A 10,545-nucleotide genomic window follows, 5' to 3' on the forward strand; every position below is an offset into this window, starting at 1 on the left:
GTCCACATCAAACCACGCTGAGCCTCGTAGCTAGCCCTACGAGGACATGAGGGCTCTCTCCGGGTGAATCTCAGCAAAAGATAATCAAATGGGGCTTGAGATGACTCAAAATGAATACTGATTTTAGGCTAGTAAATAAATATGAAAGAGATAATGTAATAAATGACTGAATTTTCTGGGTTGTATGGGACAAAGGACAACATGAGCTGGGAAATTAAATCAAAGACATAAAGTATTTCGTGAGGCAAGATAGGCAGGAGGTTTAGCATTCAAATTTAAATAATATGGAGTGGAAAGACTGTTGACGTTGAAAAGGGCATAATAAATGAATCCTTTTCAAACAGAAGAAGAGACACAAAGCATGAATGCCTTCCCAAGGCAGAGCAGTAAACTGGATTCTACCTTTCTTACTTAAAAGCATTCAAATGGAAATGATTATGAATGAACTGTAAAACATAACAAGATACATATGACACAGAAAGAAGAAACATATGCTAAACTCATACCACATGAATCTCATGAATCAGAGCTGCATCATTTTATTAATTTCCTGGCCAAACTGTACAGTGAAGCATTGAGTTTTTCTCCTACACCTTTCCCAGAACTCCGACCCTTTACAAAAGATTTTCAATACAATAAATAAACCTAGAGGTGAGAAAACAGATCGATGAAAATAGGGAGCTATTTCAACTAAAATCATGAAAATAGAAAAGGAGTCATTCATCTATTCTAAAGACAGAACAACGTTCCACTTGAATTTCTCTGATTGACCAATTAAAAGGCAAAAACTGTAGCGTGGATCCCATGAAATCGTGACTGAGGACAAAATAAGCAATCTGTTCCTATCTCTCTGCTGTGGTAGATATTTTCGCTTTAAATTTAGACTTCAGTCTTTGACTTTTTATTTTACATTTGCCGTTTGAATAAAAGTTAACTTTTAATAAAAATAGTTTTGAATTTTTCCTTTGATGACGGGAAAAATGAACAATCCCAGCTGCAATTTTGCTAAACTCAACAATACCTCCTTCAATACCAGCGAACACATATCTATTTGTTTAAAATACTTTTTCTTTGTAATAATGACAAGCCAGTCATGCAGTAACAATCTGCCCTCTTTCACACCTTGCTCCAAGGAAGCTGAAATTACCTTATGAACCAGGTTAGAAAGTATAACTTCTGTATCAGCACTGTCATACAGTTCATTGATATTTCTCGCTACCCCATACTGCAGTGTGCGTATTCTCAACCTCCGTTTAAGTGAATACTTTGGCCTGTCTTGACAATTTCTTCAGGCGGTACAATGATTGTATATTGAAATGCAAATTGCAAAACAGGGGGAGCATCTGAGTTCCTGCTAAAGCCATTGTTGTTCTCGAACTTAAAATCATAGGCATAAGTGGCATACGTATCACAACAGATGATATGTTGCACATTCTCATACTATGGATCTGGAAAAAGCGACCATGTGAACGACCAGGTCTGAATTCGGGTGATGTTCTGAGCCTCAATACACAAGCAAAAGCATATGGGCGACTCAACATTCAATATAAATCCTGGGAAAGTGTTGAATCATCAACGCTTTGATAGCAATCAAAAATGTCGAAAAACTGTGTAAGATACTTGGTAACTAGAGCGCCCACAGGCCACATGAGTTGAATTGCGACAAGAATGCCAACATTTCATGTCTTGAATGTATTTTGAGCAGCTTTACAGTTAATGCAAAGACATCTTAGAAAGGTAGCTTTAAACAGACGTCGTCATCCTTCATATACTTCACCTGTACAGCTGCAGTTCCATCCACGGTCCAAGTGGCAATTTTGCTTTCATCGATAAACTTAACAAGATTCACAACACTCTCCTTATCCAATCACACCAAACCTGGGTTGATAACAATAACAAGACGATTTGAACTTACAGGGAGCCGAGGAGATCGAATTGTTTTGGATTTATGGAACAAAGGCAATTTTTTTTTTTTTTTTTTGGCGCCTCTGTGCACCACGTGAAAGGCCAACGCGCTGCGCTCTTGTAAGTTTACACTGTGTAGAGGTGCCCAATGTGCCGCGCTTGCTCAGTGCGCCGTGCCAGTCACCCAACGCGCCGCGCACTGATCCAACACACAGTTTGGCTTCAAAACTTCATTTTTTCACTTCCTTGTTTTATCTTGGCTTTTGCTGATGTCTTTGGCATGCATATGGATCATCGAATGTGAAAATAACTCATGTATACAAAGTACTTTGATTCTTTCTTTTGACGAATCCCTTTCTGCAATATTTTGAACTTTGACACTTTACACCTTTAATACATACTCTGTTCTTTGTTTCCACTGATTTTTGAGTTGATGATGAGTCTTGTCAACTTTTGCAGGCGTGGTGGCATTGGATTTCGACAAAAAATGACCAGAGGCTGCATTTGAACATTTTCAACCAAAAAAGCTTGAAAATATACATGGCAATTATTTCAAAAGACGAGACGACTTTTTCTTCAAAACAGGGTTTTGAAGAAAAGTCATGATTAATCAGTATGACAATGAAATTTTCGAAATGAAAACATATTTTGAACCTCCCTCTGGCCTGCTGGAATTATAGGACACTTTTGAAAACCAAATTTGCGAAACCCTAGACCTAATGACTAAAATAACTCTTTGCTGACCTAGTCATCATACAGGACTGTAAATGACCTTAAAATTGATTCGACAAGCAGACCTAAACCAGTAGGATAAGGCATGAGGGGAAATGACTGACAAGACCCTTCCGTCATATTATGGCATGCCCCTAGTGGAATGCAGATGAATGAACAGAATGAGACACCTAAAAATGAAATGCAATAAGAGAAATGATCTCTGACGGAGGGATGTAAAGACCGACTCTAACATATGTAATGTAAAGGAGGTTTCCTCCTCAAAGAGGCTAATTTTTAAGTATTTGATCTATCAACTCTACTATTTTGTCAATTGGTTGCATAACATTGATGCATTTTTGTTTCCTATTTAGATATGTGAAATAAATATATATTTTTCTATGTATTTATAACTAAATTATTTAAAGTGGACATGTCTTTATCATTGTGAAAATGATGTAATATTAGCCAGGAGAAATGTGAGAAACATGAATTTTAGTGACTATTTTGTGATAAGTATGTGGAAAAAATAATATTTTTTGAGTTGCTCATTAAGAAATAATCAAATATATTATTTGTCAAAAGTTTAAATCTAATAAATTATCATTTTTATATTATTTAACTCATATTTGTTATTAAAAATAGTTAAATTTAAACAAGTACTATAGCAAATAAAGAACCAAAATAACATTAAAATATTATATCTTTATTACAGAAAAAAATTCTCTAGCCTCTTTAAGGGAGAATTCCCAATAGAGAAAATCCCCAACTACAAGTAATTTCTCATGGTAACTTTGCATGAAGCCTTATGTTACCTTTCTTTATCTTCATCTTTAGAAAGAGAAATTTCTAATTTAAATTGGTAAGAATTGCTATAAATATTGAATTTAAATTTCTTGAAAATATCATAATTTTAGTAATAAATTATATGTTTTTTTAAAGTTTAATTAAATCTAAATTAATTGCATCAAGAGGCACTCTACAACTCAATCAACATGGGAGAGATGTTGTCACATAACGTTACATTTAAAAATAGTAAAGTAATAATTTAAATTAAAAAATTAAAAATAGTAATAACAAAAGGAAATAATCTCGGCCATAATTACAATACTTCAATTTCACCTTAATCTTATATAACTTTATATAGAGATATAGAGTAACTGAAAGTAAAAGAAAATAATTTAGCTTTTATTATGAGGAAGAATTGTAATTTTTTCACATGACAATAAATAGTATTATTGATATTACATTATGTGTAATTCATTCTATGTTCCATTTACATGTGATATTTAAAACAAAATTATATTTATAACAAAAAATATTTTACTCACAACCATAAGTAAAATATTTCAATGGCCATATTAAATAACATACTTTTATAGACACTTTATATAGAGAAAAGTAAAGTAATGTAATTTTTTTTTTATTTTTTTCACTTTAATGAGAAAGATGGAGAGAATTCATATTCCATTAAATAGTTGTTTTCCAATTCAATGTATGATGAATATTTGTAATTTTTTCAATGTTTAATATAGACTTCATATGTAATATTTTAGAAAATAATAATAAATAAAAATAATTAAATGTATACATACAGGAAAAAATTATAAGGGGCATATTTTAACATTTTAATGTGGAGAACATGAATTATCAATTAAATATTTCAATTTCAAATACATATATATTATCCTAGCCTAGATCCATCTTAACTCAGATCTACCAAGCCCCTAGAGGGATCAAATCTCTTTTTTCTCTAAAAGATGTTTACATCTCAAGATATTTGATCCCTCTCGGCGCTTGGTAGATCCAGAGTTGAGATGGATCTAGGCTGTAGGTTATAAAAAATGTGACTTAAGTTATTTAAATTTAACAATAGATTAAATTTTATACACCAATATTGAATTAATTAAATTGTATTTTTGAATAATTTATTATTATTAATATTTTATATTAAAAATTGAATGAGTTACACATTTTCGTCTTATAAAGAACTAAATAAATTATTTTACCTTTAAGTATTTTTTACTTGTGAGTATTGAAATATTTTACTAATTAAGTTAGATTGAATATCAATGAACTTTTTTTTTCCGAGGAAAAAATCAAAACTTTTTATTTAGAGACTATAAAAAGTTTTACATGCAATATTGGTCTTAAGCCATAACAGGTGGCTCATTTGTTTGCTGATCTGCTCAACATTTAGGAGCTGCTTCTGCTGTTTTTTGAACCTGTACAGTCTTCCTCCCATTGGAGGCATAGTAAATCTCATGATGAAAAACCGAACAAAAAGCTGGGGTCTCCTTCAACGAAAGGAAAACAACCCCATACATCAAAAAAATATGAGTTTATAACCCGGAAAGGAACCATAAAAAAGTATATATCTAAAACTGTTTGTTGTGGCTATATACCTGATAAAACTGAAAAGAAGACTGATAAATATATAAACAGAAACATATATATCCGCGAAAACTGCTGTCAAAAAAGGAAAGATGAACTGTAATCAAAGTGACTGTGTATAAGGAGGCAGATTTGTTATGACTGACTGCCCCTGTCTGATCTCTTCTACTGTCCAGCTGCCCATATCCTGTTGTAAACCAGCCTTAGAAAGCTGGTCTGCTTCCTCATTCTTGTCCCTGTAAATGTGGCAGATAGAAAACTTATTAAAAGATGCCTTTAAAAAAGAAATTTCTTCAACAAGAGTCATCAAAATCTGATTTTGACAAGATGCATTTCCATTGACCCAATTTATGACATTTAGTGAATCCCCAAATATCTGAATTGTGTTGATATTTCTGTGAAGAAGCCAGCATAAGAGGTAGCGCAGAGCAGATAATTCAGCATAGTTATTTGTGCCTGTACCCAGCCCAACAGAAGCTTTTAAAGAGTGATCCGGATTGATATGTATACACAGGCCAGCTCCAGCCCTATTGTTTTGGGAAGCCCCATCAAAGAAACCACATGGAATGCCTTCCTGTATGTTGATTTGTTTTTGATTTGGTTTAGGATTTTTAACCTCAGGGGGCGGTAAAGCAGAGTATATGGCAGCTATATTAATGGCAATGACGGAAGAAAGGGTGTCCTTATCTTGGAAAAGACTTTTATTTCTGGCAAGCCATACTCCCCAACAGAAAATAAGAGGCAGATTTCTCAAGTTCCCCTCCGGATGGTCTTGCCACCATTTCCTCCAGGCTGTCTCCAAGGGATCATGCTTGAATATCAATGAACTGTCTAAGCAATAGAAAAATATTTATCTTAATTTTACAATCATAGTTTCAACCATATTGAATTTTGTAATTTATAAAAATATCTTTACATTCAACCATACTCAATTCGACTGTGTTAATTTAGTTAGCACAGAAATATTAATTTGAAATTGTCATTGTGAAGCTTTGGAGAATTGAGGGTGTGAACTAGATAGGATTAAGAGATAAATTTCAATGCTTATTGATTTGTGTGACCCCGAGAATTAGATTAGTTACAATTTTATTTGAATTGTGGTTATTTTCTGCATTAGAATAGAGTTTATTTCAACTGCAAGTGTGATTACTTTCTCGCATTAGATTGAGATTACTTTCTTGCATTAGATTAAGCGTGTTTTCTGGAATTAGATTAAGGTTACTTGAGTGCATTTGTGGTTACTTTTTTGTATTATATTAAGTTTCATTCCATTGCAAGATTGGTTACTTTTGAGAGTAGAGTTCCATTTCCTTACATGTCATTTGTTTCGATTGCTTTGAGTTTTATAATTCGATTGTTTGAGATAGCGTTAATTTTAAAGCCTTTTCATTCTGTACTTAATTCTGAGATAGGAATTTGATATTAAGTTAGGTTAGATGCTCTGATCCTGCATTACCTGTGCTTGTGACTCTAAGTATTATGACCCCGGATTGATGATTTAATGTTGGAAACTATAACATATATAATTTCACCAACATTTTTGGCATCGTTGCCGGGGAGGTGCTAAAGGGATCAGAGCACAGTTTCTTTCACAAGTTTTTGTGTGATCTTAGTTTTAGGGCACTCAAAGGGCAGTGATGACGGTAAGACGTGAGTGAAGAGCCACACATCCTATTTTGTTTGGGTCACTTCAAAGTCTGGTTGTCCAAGTAAGTGAGGAGTTCAAGTTTGGTGATTTTTATTGCGATCAATTTTTATTCATTTAGATTAAAAATTTCAAGCTCTTAAATGACGAAACATTTTTGGGGTCCTGTAAGAACCCCCAGGTACTAATTTGTGTGTGGAGATAGGGATTTCTAAACTAGAAAGCATGATTCAAGGATGATTAAGAATTTGGAGGAGTTATCTCAAATCCTAGCAACAGTTGGGGTGTCTACCTCTCAGGAAGAGCAAACCTTGATGGTAGTCAAGAACCTTTCTACCTCTACAGAAGTGATTGAAGAACCTGATTTCCATGACCCACAACCACATGGAGAGCTAGAATCCTCCAATAATCACATTTTCCAATCTTTAGAGGAAACTGAGGACTTACGGACAACATCTATTAGAGAGAAGCCCCTAAAACCAAATATCGAAGAGGCCAAAGAAGAGGATATGCAACATTGTCAAAATGAAGAAATGGACCAAGACCACTATGATTACATCGAGCATTGGTTCCAAACCAGTACTCCATCAAGACATCATTCTCTTCTTCACACTCTCTTAGCATCATATAATTTGCATCTGCTAGTTTCACATGCTGATGTACACTATAAATTTTATATGTTAAATCTAAGCATGAATGTATCCTTGTACCTGATCCGCACATGGCCTCATTGGAAGTTCTCTTTCACTTGAAGGAGGACATATTTTCTTCGGTATAGTAGGAAAGTTAGTAAATAAATAAATGAAAATAGTGAAGAGAAAAATAAGTCCTTTTGTGAAAACCAGATTGTCTAGTGCAACTGGATAGGGACTTTGCTTGAAAACTAGGTAACTAGCGGGCAAGGTTCCCAATAAAGTTTGTAAATTTGTATGAGTTCTTCAAATCATGTATCTTTCAAGTCATAATGTTTGTACTCGAGTTGGTTGATGTGGATTCCTTAAGGCCCGCCTGCCAACAATCCTTATCCCATCAACATCAACACATTATCTGGTATTAGGGTTAGGGTTAGATAAGGTACCTGGGAGCCTCCATGCCTTAATGACAGGTATCCTTGTCATCTACTAAGGAAATACGTCAATATTTCTTAGTGGATGAGTTCTGCAGTCCATTCAACTTTGAAAAATCCATTCATGGCTAGAAGAATGTACCTAGTGCCTTGATTCCCATTAACATCAAAGGTGGGATATCTCACATTGGTTAACGATCTCCTCAATGGTCAGTAATCCAATGATTCTTGCTTATGTTCGACATCAACACCATTTATTCACATAAGCAAGATTTCACATGGGTGTGTAGCGGTTGAAGACTATATGGTTTTGAGATCTCGACACAGATTTGCAGCAGTTTGGATTTTTGTATCAAAATTTCCATTATCATTTGTAGTAGCAGTCACCTTTCCTCAATTGTTTGGGGACATACAACTCCTCAGGCATGGGGGAGAAGGGGACCTTCAGTTCATCCTTCATCTTTTCAGTTCATCCTTCAAGTCTTCAGCTTCCTTCAGCAGATCCAAATTAGCCTCCATTGCAGCTCTAGCTCTTCTTCAGTAGATCAGATTAGTGGTCACATCAGCTCCAGCCATTCCATCCTCCACTTCATCTTGCAGCACCGAGCACATCAATGATAAAGGTAAAACTTGAGGTAAATTTGGCTTATGATTCTCTAATTCATTAGAAGGTTAAAGAAACTTAATGATTCACCACTTCTCATTCCATGCATTTCATCTTTCATAAACCATCATCCTTTTATTATCCTTCCATTCACTCTGCATATACTCTGATTACAAGACCATGTTAAAAGAAAAAACCTTATGGTGCATTGATAAAGCAGCCTCTATGATGTCTTCTCCTTCCATGATGAAAAACATTAGGATGAAGTCATTACTACCATGAAATGATAAAGGAAACCACGTATAGACATTGGTCTTACGAAGACAGCGTATCAATAGCCCATTCACCATCTACATCACTCATCTCTCCTTCACTCGTCCCTTTCTTGTCCTCAATTTGTATTGCTCAGTAAATTAGTGTGGATTATTAATATGAAGAGTGTTGCACCACAAGAACCAACACCTCCAAACATTCAAGTAACTGCTGCTCCACAAGAACCAATGCCTTCAAATATCCAAGTAATGTTGTGACCTATTAATATGAAGAGTGTTACATGGGGGATGTTGGGCCTTGAATATGCCCATTTTTCCATCATACAAAACCGCCATTTAAAACCTAAATTCTGACACTAGTATACTCAATTCACGTCATAATTCCATCATTTATCACAAAATCACATCCTATGCCTCGTGGTTGATTATCATTAGTTTTATTAGATTTTCTATGATTAAAGATGATTATGCCATGGTTTACTAATGACGGTTTCGCTAAGCTCATCTTTTCACAGGGTTCCATCATTGAGTTTCTTTACAAGCAAGTAGAGTATGAAAATGACCAATTTGGGGCTTTGACACTTTTCGCATGCTTCCAGAGAAACTGAGAGAGGTTTTATCAAAATTAATTTTTGAATACCTTTCCATGACCTGGATTGCACCCAAGTCACTCATGTGGGTCTCTAGAAGGAAATTCACAAATTTGCCCAAATTTGCAATAAGTTTCAAACTGCCAACTTCTACCTCAAGCTCTGTGTAGGTGAAGGTGGATGAAGAAAATAGGGCACATCAGTTTTGGTTTCGGTATATCACATTGACTAAACCTCAAACTGATTTATAAAATTCATCATGGTTTGGGAGATACGAAGAGGCCTTTGAGGCAAATTTGTATACAATTCACATAAAACTCAGATTTGTAAAATATCCAAACAACCAACTTTGGGCACACTTTCTGAGGAGATGGAGTTGAATCAGAAGATTTGAAGACATGGGATTCTTCAACAATATGGCCAATTAGGTTCCATATGATCATTTTACCAAAATACATTATGGTTGAGGAGACCAAGCAACCTCTTCATCACTAATTTGTGTAAAATCACAACAAACCCAGATTTTTGGGATCTCTTCCAAAATTGCAAATTCATTTGGGAATTTAGTTTAAATGGATTTTGTGTATATATCAAAGCTCAGGGAGGGAGTAAGGAAGTAATGATACTATTGTAATTTTTGTAATGCTCCATAATTGTTGATTAAGAACTTATGTTATTCGAGACTTCGTATGCCATCATTTTGATATAATACAAGTTCCAACATTTGTCCCACTGAGTTATTTATCGTTGCATTTTAGATTTCATTTCACTGAGTTAGTTCACCTTGCTCTAGGAGTGGCAAGGACCCACCACCTCTGGAAGCAAGTTCTACAACCAGTATAGATCTTAGGATTAAGTTTGATCATTATTTCGCAGTGTGCATATTTGTTTGAGAGCTATTATTCAGATTTTTGAATTGTCATTTTTATTTTGTACTTAAATCTGTCCTCTGCTTTATAGATTCGAATTGAAAGAAATAGATCTCGCTTCTCAATTGGTTTAGATCAACAAATGTTTCGGTGGGTAATAATCCTTAGTGTGCCACTGGTTTCCTTTATGTAATTACATAACACAAAAAAACATTTGTGAAGCATTCTTAATTCAAAAGTATGCAGGGATTGATTATGGTATCTGAGATCTCGAAATAAATTGAGTTTATGCTCTGCTTGTTTTTCCAAAATCTATAACATTACATCTCTGTGAGGAATGCTCAAGAACAACGAAACTGGTTGCAATTAAGTTTGATTGGTTCTGAAATTTAGACTGATTGAGAATTGGGTTGAATTGAATCAGAGTTTAAAGGTTTCCTGAAGTTTGATTATGATAGCAACAAGAATTGGTTTTTAAATTAAATATAT

This window comes from Pinus tabuliformis, chromosome 4_1 (genome assembly GCF_031772625.1).
Source record: "Pinus tabuliformis cultivar Carrire ecotype Pingquan chromosome 4_1, CPIR1, whole genome shotgun sequence".
Lineage (NCBI taxonomy): Eukaryota > Viridiplantae > Streptophyta > Pinopsida > Pinales > Pinaceae > Pinus > Pinus tabuliformis.